The 13,312-nt window shown below is 48.9% G+C and overlaps 1 protein-coding gene across 5 annotated transcripts in view; it reads left to right on the forward strand.

Annotated features, from left to right (window-relative positions):
• Positions 1–13,312, forward strand: part of TRPM2 (transient receptor potential cation channel subfamily M member 2) — a 2,537,250-nt gene that overhangs the window by 1,913,898 nt on the left and 610,040 nt on the right. The window lies entirely within an intron of this gene.

Below are 13,312 nucleotides of genomic sequence, written 5' to 3' on the forward strand. Positions count from 1 at the left end.
AGAGGCAGCCTGCCGCCCTCACAGACAGCTGCCCGCGCCATTTCTCCACCCGGTAAGCAATATTTGGATTTTAAGACACAACGCCTAATTTTCCTCCCAATTTTTTGGGAGGAAAAGTGTATCTTATATTCCGAAAAATACGGTATACTGGAAACAGCACCATTTCTTTATTTATCATCCACTTCTGGTTTTGGCTTACAAATACTGAGATAAAAAAAACTCACCAAACACCCCATGTGTGCATGGCGCCTTATAATTTATATTAAATGATCAGTGTAGGGATATACAAATTATTTTTTAAAATATTTATGACCCTTCCATTTAGGAATTTTGTTACAAAGTTCCACTTTGAGCTTCAGTCATACTGTCAGCTTAAAAGATCATTCAAGAGAGGAGAGCTAAGGTTTACAAACCTTCAGGCAAACTTGCTTATGGATTTAACTGACAACTAATTTTGCTGCCTTCTATGTATTGTAATAAATAGAAGCATTAAAAGCCAAACTGTCAAAAATTTTGTAAAAAATGTTTAATACATTTTATTTTTAGCCACAAATACATGTATTTGAAGGAAAAAAAGTCCCCTTTAAAGGACAAAAATGGCATGAACTTCAATGGGATAACACACTCTGAGTGCTATGTATGGCACATGTTTTGGAGTCTGTATTTATTTATGCAAGATATTCAGATAATTAGCTTCAATTTCAAATGTTTTCACTCATCTTCAACTGTAAATATGCAGCTTTATAGACCAGCTTTCAGGAGACATATTTTGGTGTCACTAGGGAAAAACAGCCTTATGTTATGTTTCTGGAAAGATTATCGGCAAATTTAAAATGGTTGACAACTTTTAAAAAACCTGTTTTTTTAGGCTGTTACCTGAAAAAAACCCAAACTGATCTTTTCTTTCCCTCTGAGTCCAACTTTGCGTTAGCACAGTCTAATGCGGGCTTTACAAGGTACTATCTATCGTGCGATAGCACAAGCAATAGTACCCGCCCCCGTCATTTGTGCGTCACGGGCAAATCGCTGCCCGTGGCGCACAAAGTCGTTAATGCGCCGTCACACATACTTACCTGCTGTGTAACCTCGCTGTGGGCGGCGAACATCCTCTTCCTGAAGGGGGAGGGACGTTCGGCGTCACAGCGATGTCACACAGCCGCCGGCCAATAGAAGCGGAGGGACGGAGATGAGCGGGACGTAAACATCCCGCCCACCTCCTTCCTTCCGCATTGCCGGCGGGAGCCGCGGGACGCAGGTAAGCGGTGTTCATCGTTCCCGGGGTGTCACACGGAGCGATGTGTGCTACCTCGGGTACGATGAACAACCGGCGCCATTTTAATTAAACAGGTTTATGAAACCTAGCGACAAGTACACGACTCACGATTTGTGAGTGATACTGCGTCGCTAGGAGGTGTCACATGAGACGACATCGTGTACGATGCCGGATGTGCGTCACGAAAACCGTGACCCCGACGATGCATCGCACGATCGGTCGTCTCGTGTAAAGCCCGCATAAACCTCTGCTGATTGGTTGCAGTGGTAACGTTATGTCGATAGAGCCGCAAAGAAAACTTGAGCTTCGAATATCTGCAGCAGTATAGTAATAGAGAGCACCAAAGACGAAAAGAAATCCTTAAAATAAGAGTTAAAATGCACTTAAATTTTTGTTCATTTTAAAAAAGGTGGGACAAAGACACAAAAATGGATAAAATAAGGCATCACATGCTAATGCATTGTCAGTACAAAGTCAAGTACATAAATATGCATCATTCACAGTAACATAAAATGTGTGTATACTATATAATGATATCACTGTTCTGAGATGTTAAAAATAAATATCAATTCAGGTCTATAAAGTACTGGTATATCAACACACAGTGTGTATATAGAGATGTATGGATAAAAAATATATATAAAGCATATATACATACTGTATGTACAGTATGTAAAACCTGTATGCAAAAATATATACCGTATTTTTCGCTTTATAAGATGCACCGGATTATAAGACGCACCCAAAATTTAGACATAAAAAAAGGTAAAAAAATAAAAATGGGGTCCGTCTTATACTCCGGTGTTCTCTTAACTGAGGGGGGCAGCAGTGGTGGTGAAGCGGGGTCACAGGAGGCAGAGGTTCTGTTGGCAGGCGCGCGAGTCAGTGGCGGCGGGGTCTGTGGTGGCAGGTGCGGCAGGGTCCTTGGGTGGCAGGTGCAGTAGCATCCGTGGTGGCAGGTGCAGTGGCGTCCGTGGTGGCAGGAGTGGCGGTGTCCGTGGTGGAAGGCGCGGCTGCGTCCGTGGTGGCGGCAGCATCGGCGGTGGGTGAGTCGTGCAGCAGGCCAGTGCAGTGAGTGTCCCAGTGTCCGCGGTCCCGGTTCAAATAATGGTGCCTGGAGTGGTGCATGCGCAGATGGAGCTCTCATCCAAGGGCTCCATCTGCACATGTACTGACTCCCAGAGAGGCGCGTGCGCACATGGAGCTCTCATCCAAGAGCTTCATCTGCGCACACGCCCGCTCCCGGCACCATCATTTGAAACTGGGACCGTGGACAAACTGGATAACCTGCTGCACAGCCACCCTCACGCACAGAGTGGCACCCAGCAAGCTGCCCGCCCACCCTGCATGCAAGCGGTCGGGTACCTGTGTTTGCGTGCGGGTGGCAGCCGGGTACCTGTGGCTGTGTGCGGGCGGAAGCTGGGTGCCTGTGTGCGGGAGGCAGCCAGGTACCTGTGGCTGTGTGCGGGCAGCAGCTGGGTGCCTGTGTGTGGGAGGCAGCCGGGTACCTGTGGCTGTGTGCGGGCGGCAGCTGGGTGCCTGTGTGCCTGTCGGTGCCGGCTGCCTCCCGCACACAGGCACCCGGCTGCCACCCGCAAAAAGCCACAGGTACCCGGCTGCTACCCGCACGCAAGCACAGGAACCTGGCCGCTTGCATGCAGCCAAGGGCACCGGCCGCCCGATCGCCGCACAGACAGGACCCCCAGTAAACGCTATATTTGAATTTTAAGACGCACCCCTCGTTTTCCTCCCAAATTTTTGGGAGAAAAAGTGCGTCTTATAATCCCAAAAATACGGTACTGTATGTATATGTAATCAAGTCGTATATATCAATATAGACAAAAGCACTCATTTTGAGTAAAGAGACTTGCATCAAACAATGAATATAAAATGCAGACTGCAATCAAAGTGCTGCTGTAAACAAGAACCAAGTGGTGTACACAGGCATCTATGGAGTATACATTTCCACCCAAAGGATGCAGTCATTGGTGGATAACTCTGCGTATATATCCCACTAATAGTTACTGTTACTCAGCAACAAGCCTATACCATATTATACTTATGGGAGTCACTCACACCCATACAGTAGTTCAATCTCCTTGATGATGCTACCGATGGACTTCCTGTCTATACACCTCTATGTGACTGCACATATGGATGACGCTGAGTTGACTCTGTCCCTTTTAAACTCCGCCCCCTGGCTCGGTCACCCATGGTCGTTCATATGTATGACCTCATACATATTCACAGCCAAGATTACTCCTACCTCATTGGTCATGCCCCCAGATATCATCATATGATGATATTATTACAGATAGTGACATATAAATGCATAGCCAAGCCCCCAGATCATGATTGGTTGTTACAAGTATTTATGCTTGACTCCTCTGTGATGAACCCCACCCCCTGAAGAAGGTGAAACTGAAATGTACCGCCTCGCGCTCGGCTGCAGCCGAGCCGCTCGGATCCGGGCTCATTGGTGGATGGCTCGAGCGCCTCCGGACCCGTGGTCACTTCACTCTGAAAGGGTGCTGGTGCTACTTAGGGGGGTGGTATTTAGGTGTGCGGCCGGAGCCGTGTTTGAGTTCATGACGTCACCCACGGGATGTGGTGAAGGTGTAGACACCACCAATGTGGTTACGGGGCACCCGGGGGAGATGGTGATGCAGCAAGATGTTAACCCCTCCGTGGGCAGGGATGATGGCCCCGGGACCCGTTGGGGAGAAGTAGCTGGGCAGTGCAGGGCGGTGCGCCGCCAGATGGCACTGTTGTACTCACTGTTATTGACACACACGAGTCTCTGATGAACAAGGTTGATGGTGGTCGGTGCCCGCAGCCGGCTGCGTCTAGTCCCCCACCTGGTTCGGTGGTCTTTGCCTTTCTCCTGCACCGTGTAGTGTATATGTAGACTGCCTTCACTTCAGCGACGGGAGTCCGCTCCCCGGCTTTGTATATGTTGGAGGAGCCAATTTGCCCGCAGACGCTGGCCCGTGGGATCTCTCTGCCTGTACGGTGGCTTTCTATCCCCCTCGTTGGGCTGTTGTCTTCAGTCGGAACTTGGGTGGGAAAGGACCTATAGTCCAGACCGCAATCAGTGAATTAACTCAGTCCAGTGGATTCTGGACCTCGTTTCAGGGTCTGAGTTACCCCCCTGTGTGCTCCGGTTTCCAGTCGGTTGCCCGGGTCGGTACCGGCAGGCCACCACCCTGTCCCGGTCCACCACAGTTCCACCGAGCCGTATTCCCGGCTCCTGCAGGCTAGGCCACCGTATGCCTGCTAGCCATGGTACCAGGGCTCCGACCCCAGCACCTGTCAGTCTGTCACAGGCCTGACCTCCTCCACTTTACTCTCAAACTGTTCTGACTTGAACTGTCTGTTTCCTGCCTCAGGCCCTCTGAACTCCTCGGTGGGCATGGCCAACCACATGGCTCCACCCCCTGGTATGACCATTAAGCGCAGAGGGAGGTGACTAGGGTTTAATGTGGTTGGCTGGTGTTACCTTGTGTGGGACTGGTTTTGTACGGGGCGCTATCTGTGACTACCTGGCTAGTCCAGGGCGTCACTCTCTTACTTGGTTAACTGCAGACCATCCGCGGGCTGCCCGACCACCACCGTTTATTTTTCTAAACTGGAAAAGATAAAAACAGTGAACAAGCATACTAACATATTTACAATTATGAAGGCTTTTGTTTCTTCCCTTGCGGGAGGCATTTTGCTTAAACGTTGCAAACATATAAAAACACATTTTTGTTAAACCGGGAATGGGACGGGACCGGCTCCTTTCAGTTGCCCACCCAAACAAACCTGAACCTTGATGCTGCCTCTAAAAACAGGTCAGCACCCCTTTTCCCTAGTCCAGGAATCGGGTTCGGGTCCGGGTGTTGCCCATACGGACCGGGTACAAAGTTCCATACCCGGCAGTCTCTCCGAGGCCCCACGTCCAGGGGACCCCTGACCCAGAGGGTAGTCACCGGTTGCAATGGTGACGGGACCTTGGCCTCCTCTGCCGCAGGCCCTTCCTCCAACCAGCCTCTCCGGAGGCTGTAGGACCTGAAAGGGTGGTCCGGGATTATTTACAAGCCCAAATGTTATTGGGTGGCCTGCAAGTTCTCAGCCTTGTTCAATTTAAAATGGGAACATCAACAAAGTCCCAATGGGCAGTTTGGCAGCCGGGAACTGCTATCTTCTCTAACAGGCTTTGAATCAGGTGAGAGTCTCGGGTGATTGGCACTCATTCACACACATATATACACAATCAACATGTTGCACCCCTAGATGGCAGTTTCCCTGTACCTAAGCGGCGGCTGACCTAGGTTAGGGAGCGTGGACCTCCTGGGTCCTATAGTTTCAGGTGGAGGCAATGGGGCAGAGGGGACAACCGGTCCCTCTTCCCGAGTGTCAGGTATGGCGGGTAGAGACCTGCGGGGGCGTGGTGTAGGTGCATCCCTGGGCGCTTGCTCGGGTGGTTCGCTGGCGGGCATCTCTGGCTCCATTTCTTCCACGGGTTGTGGGAACATTATTACAGGAACAATCACCGCGCCGTTCTGTGTAGGCCAATCAGCTGGAAAGTCACCCATCACTGTATAGATCACCCCTCTTTTCTCCTCCACGCTCGACGTAGGCACGGGGACCTCTTCTACCAGTCTCAGGGGACCCGGCATCTCTTCAGGTGGCCCCTGGAAACAGTGGCCGTAGTTTTCCCCTGGTCGCAACTAATCAAGTAGGTCTTCTCATTCTCTCATCCAGTTGGCTAGATGACGTAGGGGGTCCTTTCCCATTGATCGTCGAGCTTATGTGTTCTCCTTTTGCGTTTCAGTACCACATCCCCAGGTCCAAAAGGGGCAGCCTGAGATCACTTGTTGAAGCGCTGCTCTTTCTTTTCTTGATTTTTGATGCAGATTCCGTTCCACATACTCTTCGATCCGTCGGTACTGTGTCTGTCGCTTGGCATCCCAGTTGGCAGTGGGAGGAAGAGTTTCGGGCACCTCTATGTCCATTTCTATGTCCACAGGCAGCCGCCCCGGCCGGGCTCTCATCAGCTATGCAGGTGTGCACTTGGTGGAGCTGCAGGGGATGTTGTTGTACATGTCCACAAAATCGAACAGTTTGTCCGGCCACAGATTCCGTTCTTCCAGGGGTAGTGTCTTTACGAGGTTAAGGACCAGATGGTTCATTTTCTCGCACATCCCATTAGTTTGGGCATGATAGGGCATGGTTCAGATCTTCTTGCATCCATATAAGTAGCAGAACTCCTGGAATAACTCTGCTTCAAAGGCCGGGCCCTGATCCGTGAGCACCTTCTCCCGGTAGCCATGCGGTCGGCAAAAGTAGGTCTGGAAGGCCCTGGCTGCAGTGCGGCCTGTCAAGTCTTTAACGGGGACAACCACCATGAATCTTGAGTAGTGGTCCACAATGGTCAAGACGTAGGTATACCCGCTCCGGCTGGGCGTCAGCTTGACATGGTCCAGGGCGACCAACTCCAGTGGCTGGTGGGTGACAATCGGCTGTAGCGGCGCCTTCTGACTGGTTTCGTCCCATCTTCTCAGCGTACAGGGACCACACTCTTTGCACCAGGCTTCCACGGACTCCTGCATCCCACTCCAGTAAAACCGCTCCCTCAGCAGCATTTCCAGCTTCTTCCAGCCGAAGTGTCCTGCGCCATCATGGTATGCCTGCAGGACCTTGGGTACACATGCCTGGGGCACCACCAGCTGGCGCACTTTCTCATGGGTCTTTGGGTTGATCAATCCCCTATACAGCTTCCCTTGATGTACGTACAGACGGCCTCTCTCTTTCCACAACCGCTGAGCTTCATATGGCGCTGTGGGGTTCATCCTGGAAGAACCCTGGGCAATCATTGTTTTGACCAGCTGAACTGCAGGTTCCTGATCCTGGGCTTGGGCAGCGGGTCATGGTTCGCCTGCTGTTGGCTAACGCAGGGCTTCTCCCCTTGTGGCCGATGGAATGCGAGTAGCTCGATCTCCTCCAGGCTGTCTTCCTCCATCCCTTCATCGGGCAAATGTGGCATTCGAGACAGCGCATTTGCGTTGGTGTTCTTGTGGCCAGCCCTGTACTTGATGGTGAAGTCATAATTGGACAGTCGAGTTATCCACCGCTGCTCCAGGGCGCCCAGCTTAGCCGAATCCAGATGGGTTAACGGGTTGTTGTCCTTGTAGGCAGTGAACTTCGCCGCCGCGAGGTAATGTTTAAACCTTTCTGTTATCGCCCATATGAGGGCCAAGAAATCGAGCTTGAAGGAGCTGTAATTCTCGGGGTTCCTTTCTGTAGGCAGGAGCTTCCTGCTGGCGTAGGCGATCACCTTCTCCTTTCCATCTTGTACCTGGGACAGGACCGCACCCAGGCCCACATTGCTGGCGTCGGTGTAAAGGACGAACGGGAGGCCGTAATCAGGATAAGCCACGACTTCTTCCCCTGTCAGGGCCGACTTCAGATGGAGATCTACCATTCTTGGTCTGTTCCACGAGGAGGTCTTTCATGGGCGCGGCCATCTTCATGTACCCCTTGATAAAACGGCGGTAGTAGCCCACTAGGCCCAGGAACTGCCTCACCTCCTTCACCGTGGTTGGTTGCAGCCAGCTCTGGATAGCGGTTATCTTCTCAGGATCCAGGGCTATACCTTCTGCACTCACCACGTGCCCGAGATACTGCACCCTGGGTTTCAATAGATGGCACTCAGAGGATTTTAACTTCATCCCGTACTTGGCGAGGGCCGCAAACACTTCTGCCATGTGCTCCAGGTGGGCTTCATACATCTTGGAATACACAATCACATCGTCCAAGTACAGCAGAACAGTCTCAAAGTTGAGATGCCCCAAACAGCACTCCATGAGCCTCTTGAAGGTCCCCGGGGCATTGCACAGCCCGAACGGCATACTGTTGAACTTGCAGAGTCCCATGGGGGTAGCAAATAGAGTTGAGCGCGGTTCGCGGTTCGAGGTTCTCCAGTTCTAAGCTCGAGTGATTTTTGGGGCTGTTCGAGATTGAACTAGAACTCGAGCTTTTTGCAAAAGCTTGATAGTTCTAGATACGTTCGAGAACGGTTCTAGCAGCAAAAAGCAGGGCTACAGTGTGCAGGAGCCATCGCTGGCAGCCTGCCAGAAGCTGGTAACCAAGATAAACATCGGGTATCCAAGCAAAGCGCTTTGGTTAGTAACCCGATGTTTATCTTAGTTACGTGCAGGAAGCCCACACTTCCCCGCTTAGCTCGCTCCGCCCCCTCCTGCCCGCGGCATGTACACATACATACACACACACACATACACACACACACACACACACACACATACACACATACACACACACACATACACATACACACACACACACCCCCGCTCGGCTTACCTGCGGTGATGAAGTCCCGCCATCCCGACCTCAGCGCTGTCACTGTCCTCCATGGCCGCCGCTTGTCACATCACCTCTCGCTTCCGACCCGAGACTGACTAGCGGTGACGTCACAGACCTCTCGCGATACTTGGTGTGAAGGCGCCGGGCGGTCATTGAGCTCAGTGACAGGGGCTGTCAGTGTGCTGGAGATCAGCGCAGGTAATGTACCTCGCTGATAGCAGCACTTGTCATGCCCTGCAGTGACCTGGGCTGACCCATTGATGTTAGCTCAGGTCACTGCATTGCTCTCCCAGCCAATGGGGAACATTCTGCTCTTCATTGACTGGGACAGTGTGGGTCGTCATGGCAACCCCTTGGATTACACCAGACCTGGATTTGTTTTTTATTCTAATAAATTGGTTAAAGAGGGAATGTTTTGGGGAGTGTTTTTCAAATAAAAATGTGTTTGTCTATTTTTTTTTATTACTGACTGGGTTGGTGATGTCGGGTATCTGATAGACGCCTGACCTCACCAACCCCAGGGCTTGATGCCAGGTGACATTACACATCTGGTATTAACCCCATATATTACCCCGTTTGCCACCGCACCAGGGCGCGGGATGAGCTGGGGCGAAGCACCAGGATTGGTGCATCTAATGGATGCGCCACTTCTGGGGCGGCTGCGGCCTGCTATTTTTAGGCTGGGGAGAGTCCAATAACCATGGACCTCCCTAGTCTGAGAATATCAGGCCCCAGCTGTCTGCTTTACCTTGGCTGGTGATCCAATTTTGGGGGACCCCTACGTGTTTTTTTTTTAAATTATTTATTTAATTTAAAATAACAGCGTGGGGTGCCCTCAGTTTTGGATTACCAGCCAAGGTGAGGTTGCCAGCTGTGGTCTGCAGGCTGCAGCCGTCTGCTTTACCCTAGCTGGCTACAAAACTAGGGGGAACCCTACGTCATTTTTTTTTTCATTTTTTTGGCTAAATACAAAGCTAAGCACCCCTTAGTGCCACATGAAAGGCACCAAAGGGTGCTCCACTTTTTCTCCATTTTTTCTCCACTTTTTCTACATTTTTTATCCACTTTTTCTACATTTTTTTCTCCACTTTTTCTCCACTTTTTCTCCAATTTTTCTCCACTTTTTCTCCACTTTTTCTCCACTTTTTCTCCACTTTTTCTACATTTTTTTCTCCACTTTTTCTCCACTTTTTCTCCAATTTTTCTCCACTTTTTCTCCACTTATTCTCCACTTTTTTTCCACTTATTCTCCACTTTTTTCCACTTATTCTCCACTTTTTCTCCACTTTTTCTCCATTTTTTTCTTCACTTTTTTCTTCACTTATTCTCCACTTTTTCTCCACTTATTCTCCACTTTTTCTCCACTTTTTTCTCCACTTATTCTCCACTTTTTCTCCACTTTTTCTCCACTTATTCTCCACTTTTTCTACACTTTTTTCTCCACTTATTCTCCACTTTTTCTCCACTTATTCTCCACTTTTTCTCCACTTTTTTCTCCACTTATTCTCCACTTTTTCTCCACTTTTTCTCCACTTTTTCTCCATTCTTTTTCTATGGTCGGTCTACCCATTAGCTCTGCCATGCACACTGTAGCTCTACACCCACTGCACATGTTACTTTATGATTGACATCTCTTTCGTACCAGAGCTGTCTAAGTCTACTCTGACCCCATATTTGTCATTACTATATTGTCCTTGTACTGTATTATGATATTTGTATCATGTGTTTCATTTCTTGCTGTGTTGCAATTTTTTTGCTGCATCCCAATTGTACCTCTACATTGTTCGAGTTTATGTTATTGTTCTCTCACTCTTATGTGATACTGATTCTTGTCATTTTTCATGATTACATGCAGATAAGTCCAATCTGACGAAGGCTCAGGCCGAAACGTCATTTGTAACTTGTTTTGGACACATATATGCTTATGAAAAATTTTTTTTTCTTAATACGGACCAATAAAGAGTGATTTTGCATTACTATCCATTGTGACTTACTGACTTAGTCTGGGAGATTTAGAGTGCCGAGGTTACTCACTAATTTTATCTATTATTACCTCTGAGCACCTATATACCAGTGAGCAGAGCTTCCTCTACAGTAGTTCTCCTGATTAGGCATGCCCTTACCTCATGAGCAGGGCATTGCAGCTTTGGTAGCAACCATTACGACATGGACTCTGCTGCTGTGGACCCGAGAAGAGTGAGTGCAGATTCATTGCACCCACACTCCTCACATGAAGGGTCCGCACTCCTAGAAAATGGGGGATACGTTCCCTGAGTGTCTCCCCCCCATATTCTAGATGGTCCAGAGTCGTCGTGGGACCCCTTTATTTTTTTTCTTACAATAAATTGGTGAAAGAGGAAATGTTTTGGGGACTGTTTTTTCAAATAAATTTCTTTTGTCGATTTTTTTTTTTTTGTTAGTACTGACAGTTTATGATGTTGAGTATCTAATAGACGCCATGACATCACAAACTGCTGGGCTTGATCTCAGGTTACTTTACAGCTAGTATCAACCCGATTTATTACCCCGTTTGCCACTGCACCAGGGCACGGGATGAGCTGGGGTGAAGCGCCAGGATTGGCGCATCTAGTGGATGCGCCACGTCTGGGGTGCCTGCGGCCTACTATTTTTAGGCTGTGAAGGCCCAATAACTATGGACCTTCCCACCCTGAGAATACCAGACCACAGCTGTCCGCTTTACCTTGGCTGGTGATCCAATTTGGGGGGGACCCTACTTTTATTGTGTAATTATTAATATTTATACAATAATTATAAAAAAGAGCCTGAGGGGACCTCCACATTGGATCCCCAACCACGGTAAAGCTGCCAGCTGTGGTTTTCAGGCTACAGCCGTCTGCTTTACCCTAGCTGGCTATCAAAAATGGGGGGACCCAACGTCATTTTTTTTTTTAACTATTTTTTAAATAGAAAAAAATTAATGGGCTTCCCTGTATTTTGATTGCCAACCAAGGTAACGGCAGGCAGATGGGGGTGGCAACCCATAGCTGTCTGCTTTATCTGCGCTGAGAATCAAAAATACCGCGGAGCGCTACGTCATTTTTTTAAAGATTTATTTTTACAGCACTGTGATGTCCAGCAATCAAAATACAGGGAAGCCCATTTTATTTTTAGTTATTTAAATAAATAATTAAAAAAAATATATATGGGCTCCCGCTGCATTTTTTGTATTGCTAGCTAAGGGTAATCCAAGCAGCTACTGGCTGCTAACCCCCACTGCTTGGTGTTACCTTCACTGGCAATGGAAAATCCAGGGAAGCATTTTTAATTTTTTTTGCCAAAAAACTACAAAAAAGGACGTGAGCTTCGCCATATTTTTGTATGCTAGCCAGGTATAGCAGGCAGGTGCTGGAAGAGTTGGATACAACGCCAGAAGATGGCGCTTCTATGAAAGTGCCATTTTCTGAGGCGGCTGCAGACTGCAATTCGCAGCAGTGGGGCCCAGAAAGCTCAGGCCAACCTGTGCTGCGGATTCCAATCCCCAGCTGCCTAGTTGTACCTGGCTGGACACAAAAATGGGGCGAAGCCTACGTCATTTGTTTTCTAATTATTTCATGAAATTCATGAAATGATAAAAAAAGGGCTTCCCTGTATTTTTGGTTCCCAGCCGGGTACAAATAGGCAACTGGGGGTTGGGGGCAGCCGTACCTGCCTGCTGTACCTGGCTAGCATACAAAAATATGGCGAAGCCCACATAATTTTTTCAGGGGGCAAAAAACTTCTGCATACAGTCCTGGATGGAGTATGCTGAGCCTTGTAGTTCTGCAGCTGCTGTCTATCTGTATAGAGAAGAGCAGACAGCAGCTGCAGAACTACAAGGCTCAGCATACTCCATCCAGGACTGTATGCAGAATTTTTTTGCCCACCAAAAAATGACGTGGGCTTCGCCATATTTTTGTATGCTAGCCACGTACAGCAGGCAGCCACGGGCTGCCTCCAACCCCCAGTTGCCTATTTGCACCCGGCTGGGAACCAAAAATATAGGGAAGCCCGTTTTTTTTAATTATTTCACTTATTTCATGAAATAATTAAAAAACAAATGACGTGGACTTCGCCCCATTTTTGTGTCCAGCCGGGTACAACTAGGCAGCTGGGGATTGGAATCCGCAGCACAGGTTAGCCCGAGGTTTCTGGGCGCCTCTGCTGCGGATTTCAGTCCGCAGCCGTCCCAGAAAATGGCGCTTTCATAGAAGCGCCATCATCTGGCGCTGTATCCAACTCTTCCAACAGCCCTGGAGCCGGGTGGCTTGTTGGGTAATCATGAGTTAATACTGGCTTTGTTTTACTAGCCAGTATTAAGCCAGAGATTCTTAATGTCAGGCACGTTTGACCCGGCCATTAAGAATCTCCAATAAAGGGTTAAAAAAAACACCACACAGAGAAAAAATACTTTAATAGAAATAAATACACAGACACATTAGAGACTCCATCTTTATTACCCCCTGTCAGCCCTCCACGATCCTGCTCTTCTGTCTTCTTTCTTTCTAGTGTAGTAGTAGTGACGATTGTAGTGAGGATGAGGTTCATCAGCCCATCATGGGCTGGGGAACCTCATCCTCAGTACAATCCTCACTACAATCGTGAAGCAGCGTGCAGCCTTCACTCCGTGAGTGATCACTAGAGATGAGCGAACCGGTCCCGGTTCGGCTCGAGGTC

The sequence above is a fragment of the Anomaloglossus baeobatrachus genome, chromosome 7 (genome assembly GCF_048569485.1).
Source record: "Anomaloglossus baeobatrachus isolate aAnoBae1 chromosome 7, aAnoBae1.hap1, whole genome shotgun sequence".
In the NCBI taxonomy this organism is placed as follows: Eukaryota; Metazoa; Chordata; class Amphibia; order Anura; family Aromobatidae; genus Anomaloglossus; species Anomaloglossus baeobatrachus.